Below are 6,226 nucleotides of genomic sequence, written 5' to 3'. Positions count from 1 at the left end.
AGTGCACCTCAGCACATGTGTGGACTTCGGTCCTATGTTCATAGACATCTATGACGTAGTGCAGAGGGCGGCCACTAGAGGGAACCCAAGAGTTGGGACTCAATCAGAGACAATTCTGTCCGACGTCGGGGTTGTATCCGGTATGGCTTAGTGGATAAAGCATCAGCACGTAGAGCTGAAAACCCGGGTTCAAGTCCCGACGCCGGAGGGAATTTTTCTCCGTTCCATTACTCTTTCATCGTATGATGACGCAGAATATCTGCATGGAAATATCATATGTACTTCGGTACATTGAAATAATCTATTATGATGAGTTTCCATACCTAACGCGTTGCAAATATTTAATGGAGTGTGTTCCACTGTATTTATTTTTATTTTTTATTTTTATTTTATTTTTTTTGTTTCTTATTTTTATTGTGTAATAATTTAATCATGTTTATTTATCACTTAACGCCAATATGTATCCCACTGTTGTTCTTTTATTATTAATCTATTTTTTGTGTACATTTTATTCAATTGTCGGTTTCTGGTTTAATTATGTAAATCCTACTTAATTGTAATCTAATACTAATATGTATACTAATGTGATTATTTTCATTTTTACTGTGTACATTTTTTTATTGAATTATCGGCTTCTGTTTTATGTTATTCGTATTTGATTCCAACAACATTAATATGTATTTCACTATGTTTATTTTTATTTTATGAGGTAAATTTTTATGTAACTACCTCTTTTGATCTCATTATGTACCTAAATTGTATCAGTATGTAATAACTTAATTCCGAACCAGTTTTATGTTCAACTATGTAATCAAGTTTTAATCCTGGTTGAGTGTAAGAGAAGGCCTTATGGCCTTAACTCTGACAAGTTAAATAAAGCCATTATTATTATTATTATTATTATTATTATTATTATTATTATTATTATTATTATTATTATTATTATTATTTATATTTGACCGAGCGAGTCGACTCAAACAATAACGTTTGAGACTCGCCTTCGGGAGGTCCCGGGTTCAAACCTAGTGGGGTTTCTCATGGTTTTCCGTAGTCATAAAGGCGAATGCCTGATTGAAAATTTGGAGACCATGATCAGCAGGCAAGCACCTCAGCCGATTGAACTACGCCGCCGGTGGCTCTGTTCATGTGTATTTAATTTTTTATTATGGCTAGTGATGCGAGTGACGAGAATTTTTACATGAATATTGGTTATTCTACCAAAAAAAGATGAGAGTTGGGCAAAATTGCATAACCTCCGAAGAAAGTAGGAGACTGTAGTTATGAAATGGGTGATAATTGTGGTTATAAACGTTTGTAATGTTTCAAACACGTCACATAAAAGTGATAGAAGGAATCTTATTAAGTATTTCAATAGTTTGGATTACAGAAATGCAGGTATGATTGCTGTAATTCCTGTGAAAAGACGACGACCTCGACACACGAGCAGACGCAAGATTGGATAATTTTTCGTTTGATTACAAAATTCATGTTGCAAGAGATGAGACAGTTGAAGAAATTAAAGTTTGTTTTAAAGCTTTCCTGTCATTTTTTGGTGCAACACCCATCGCCTACACACAATTAAATCTTTTGTGGCGTCCACAGGACAGTCTTCTATTTTGATAAATGGGTAAACATGAAAACAGAGAAATAGCCAAGCAATAAACTTATTCTTTGGGTCACTTAAAGGGCGCAAAGCGTGTTGTGGACTGAAAGACAGAAATGTTTAGGGCTTTGGGAAAGTTTCTTGGTTCAAGATATAAAAATAAATTTCCAGCCGCAACCCGCCCAAAACTGCAGCTCAAAATTATGTCCATACATCCTCGAACTGTTGAACACAGGGAAACACAATGGATTGCATACATCTACAGTTGTTACGGATAGAAAAACCAGAAAAAATACATCAGTTCAATTGTGTGAACCCGACTCTGCATATTCAGTCCAATCCCACTGTCAAAAGAACCTCCTATTTGTAAAGAAATTTTGCAGAGAAGGTGCTCAAGAGTTCATCACCAAATTTCCTGTTCAAAATTATGCAAATGAGAAAGAACAGTGTCAAGAGAATAAAGAAAGTGGCTATTAATATCTGTATCGCAGGCTAATATGTTGTGTTTAATATGTAAAAATAATAATAAATAATTTAATTTTGCAGATATGGTCTATTTATTTCTAAGAATACAGAGAAAAAACGATCAGAGTCTGTCAAGCTTTAATTAAACGCTAATTATACAGGGTGATTCACGAGGAAAGGTAAAAAATTTAGGATACGATATCTTAGGTCATTTTGAGTGAGAAAGTTCATATGAACATAGGTCCGTTTTCGAACGATGGCGGAGCTAGATGCATAGCTAGATGCATTTTTTTGGTAAAACGTCTCGCCCCAATGTGAATCAGACGTTACCATATGCTGCTGACGTGAGACAATATCACCGATGAATGACGTAACGTCGTAATCTGCATTGTGAGCGATGTAGATAAGAGAAGAGACACAAACCGGGTGGTGGGGCATTACAAATGTCACAACAATTACGCTATCACTTATCGGTTCGCAGCAGTTCAGTCAGCTACCTACAGTACAGTAGTTATACAGGTACAGTTATTGGAAGTGTTAAGTTGTGTTTTTCAAGATGCCTTATACATTTTCGACTGCATAATACGCCGATATTCTGTATGATTATGGTTTGTGCGATGGAAGTAACTTGCATGCCGTAGCTGAACATGAACGACGCTTTCCGAACAGAAGGGTATTATATCGAAGAGTATTTACTGTCTATGGGGTTGGGTGAAAGACTTGGTATAGCAAAGGAACGGGGAAACGAGAGAAGCGCTAATCGACCGTATTTTGGATGCGGCATAAAGACAGTCACGTGCAACTCTCACGAGCGACCTGCGCGATTCACGCCCGAGCGCAACAGTGCATTGAAGCAGGAGGAGGTACCTTTGAAAACGCGCGAAAACATTGACCCCGACTTCTAGAATATTAGGTATGTATGCATACGTGAATATAAACTTTAAATTTGTCCGTTATCTGTCTCTAAATGCGAGTTAGTACAATGGAATCTCAGGAGTTTTTGTGAAATCAAAGAGCCATATCTCTGTAACCGTTCGAAAACGGACCTATATTCATATGAACTTTTTCACTCAGAATGACTTCAGAATTCACATCCTAAATTTTTTACCTTTCCTCGTGAATCACTCTGTATAAGTACGTAAGCCATTTATGACTTTAATATTTCTTATGGTGCCTTAAAACTTATTGTCAAACATGTAGAGAACAGTAATTCTGGAAAATTGCAACCTTATTTTTGGAGGTTAGTGTTGAAACTTTAAAAGCCTCTCCTGTAAATTTTACTTTGTGTGACTCTGTTCATTTTTTCTCTGTACCCTTCGATACATTTGTAAAGTTATAGGAGTTATCCGTCATATTTCATTGACAAGAGAATCCATTATGAATAATATAATGATTCACTTGTTTGCTCATTTATAATTTAATTTATCTCTTCATGTTTTCATTCACTCATTTCACTGATCATCCTCCCATTCATTCTCTTTTAGTAAATAAGCTCGATCGTGTGCCACAGTTTGAGATGCAGGCGGTTGTGGAGGTGGTGCGATGTGGGCTTCGCGTGCGGACGAGCAGGGTAGTGCGTTGAGGCCAGATAAAAGGGGGTGATGGATGAAAGAGAGTGTGAAAGAGAGATATGTAGTGCAGCAAGTGAGAAAGATCGGGGAAACAGAGAAAGAGGGGAAAAAAGAAAACAAAGAACAATAAATTGTCGTGAAAGTATGTAGGACAATTTGTTTTGCAAGGTTAGAGCAAGCATGGGGGTGAAAGTGGAAGCATTTGCAGTGCAGGGGTGAATTGAGAGCTGCTTGTTTACCATCTCCGCCCCCTCGCTTTCTTTTTTTCAGGGGACCGAGTGTTGGATAAATGGACAGAGATTTTCTTTGGGTTCACATTTTCAGCCAGTAGTCATTGTATAGTAGAAAACAAGGGTTATAAAATTATCGTACCTGTCTATACAGCAGCTTTAATACGAGGACTGTGACAAGCCGTGCTATATACAATAGCTTAGGCGAAGGCTTGGAGCCATGTGACTTACGGTCGAAAAATTCAAATCTCGAATACGACAAGGATGTTTCCTGTGTGATGTCGTTTGTTATTCCGGCGTCACGTTGACGCCACTTCACAGTATTTCGTGAGAAAATATTTGTTTCCATGTACTGTGCCTTACATGTGTGAACTCCATAGATCCGCGACGTTATTCCTTCGTAAGGATTCTACAGTGTCAGTCTCCTAATAGAGATGACACTCAGCAATATTTTTATGACACCACTGCTGCTTGATTGTGAATTTAAAAATATTGTACAAGAGGGTGGAAGCGCATTATCTAGCGAAATTTATAAGCTTGTACTTGCTATTTGGGAAAAGAAAATTGTGCCAGAACAATGGAAGGAGTCCACAATTGTACCTATTGTTAAGAAGGGGGACAAGACCAACTGTAGTAACTTTCGAGGAATATCACTTTTGTTGACGTCGTACAAAATTTTGTCCAATATTCTTTTGAGAAGATTAACTCAATATGTAGATGAAATTATTGGGAATCATCAGTATGGTTTTAGGCGTAATAGGTCGACTATTGATCAGATTTTTTGTATACGACAGATATTGAAGAAAAAATGGGAGTATAAGAGTACAATACATCAGTTATTCATAGATTTCAAAAAGGCGTACGACTCGGTTAAGAGAGAAGTTCTATATAATATTCTTATTGAATTTGGTATTCCCAAGAAACTAGTTCGATTAATTAAAATGTGTCTCAGTAAAACTTACAGCAGAGTCCGTATAGGCCAATTTCTATCTGATGCTTTTCCAATTCACTGCGGGCTAAAGCAAGGAGATGCACTATCACCTTCACATTTTAACTTCGCTCTAGAATATGCCATTAGGAAAGTTCAGGATAACGGAGAGGGTTTGGAATTGAACGGGTTACATAAGCTTCTTGTCTATGCGGATGTTAGGAAAGAATCCACAAGCGATTAGGGAAAACACGGAAATTTTACTTGAAGCAAGTAAAGAGATAGATTTGGAAGTGAACCCCGAAAAGAGAAAGTATATGATTATGTCTCGTGAACAAAATATTGTACGAAATGGAAATATAAAAATTGGAAATTTATTCTTCGAAGAAGTGGAAAAATGCAAATATCTTGGAGCAACAGTAACAAATATAAATGACACTCGGGAGGAAATTAAACGCAGAATAAATATAAGAAATGCCTGTTATTATTCGGTTGAGAAGCTTTTATCATCTAGTCTGCTGTCAAAAAATCTGAAAGCTAGAATTTATAAAACAGTTATATTACCGGTTGTTCTGTATGGTTGTGAAACTTGGACTCTCACTTTGAGAGAGGAACAAAGATTAAGGGTGTTTGAGAATAAGGTGCTTAGGAAAATATTTGGGGCTAAGAGGGATGAAGTTACAGGAGAATGGAGAAAGTTACAAAACACAGAATCGCACGCATTGTATTCTTCACCTGACTTTATTAGGAACATTAAATCCAGACGTTTGAGATAGGCAAGGCATGTAGCACATATGGGCGAATCGAGAAATGGATATAGAGTGTTAGTTTGGAGGTCGGAGGGAAAAAGGCCTTTGGGGAGGCTGAGACGTAGATGGGAAGATAATATTAAAATGTATTTGAGGGAGGTGGGTTATGGTGATAGAGACTGGATTAATCTTGCTCAGGATAGGGACCAGTGGCGGGCTTATGAGGCAATGAACCTTCGGGTTCCTTAAAAGCCAGTAAGTAAGTCCATAATCACATAACATCACTTATAGTAGGTGCATTAAGCACTTCAAATTGGAAAATATTATGTCCATAATTTTTTCCCGCTAGATTTATCATCCGTCCCACTGTGCAGTGCAGTGCAGTGGTTGCGGGTTGAATGTAGTCGCGTGTTAAAGGCAATGATAATATTCATAGTACTGATACAGCGACAGTGATGGTATGGAGAAAATGGCGTACTAAACGCAGTAATCTCGGTAAGGAAGTGGTGTCAGTGTTTAGGATAGTGGTGGCGGAATAAAAATGATGGCTAAGATAAAGGTGGTAGCATGTTTTTATGATTAGTTATTTTACGACGCTTTATCAACTGTTATGGTTATCTAGCGTCTGAGTGAGATGAAGGCGATAATGCTAGCGGAATGAGTCCAGGGTTCAGCCCCGA

The sequence above is a fragment of the Periplaneta americana genome, chromosome 6, assembly GCF_040183065.1.
Source record: "Periplaneta americana isolate PAMFEO1 chromosome 6, P.americana_PAMFEO1_priV1, whole genome shotgun sequence".
NCBI classification, from domain to species: Eukaryota; Metazoa; Arthropoda; class Insecta; order Blattodea; family Blattidae; genus Periplaneta; species Periplaneta americana.
Note: the sequence above shows the minus strand (reverse complement) of the source record.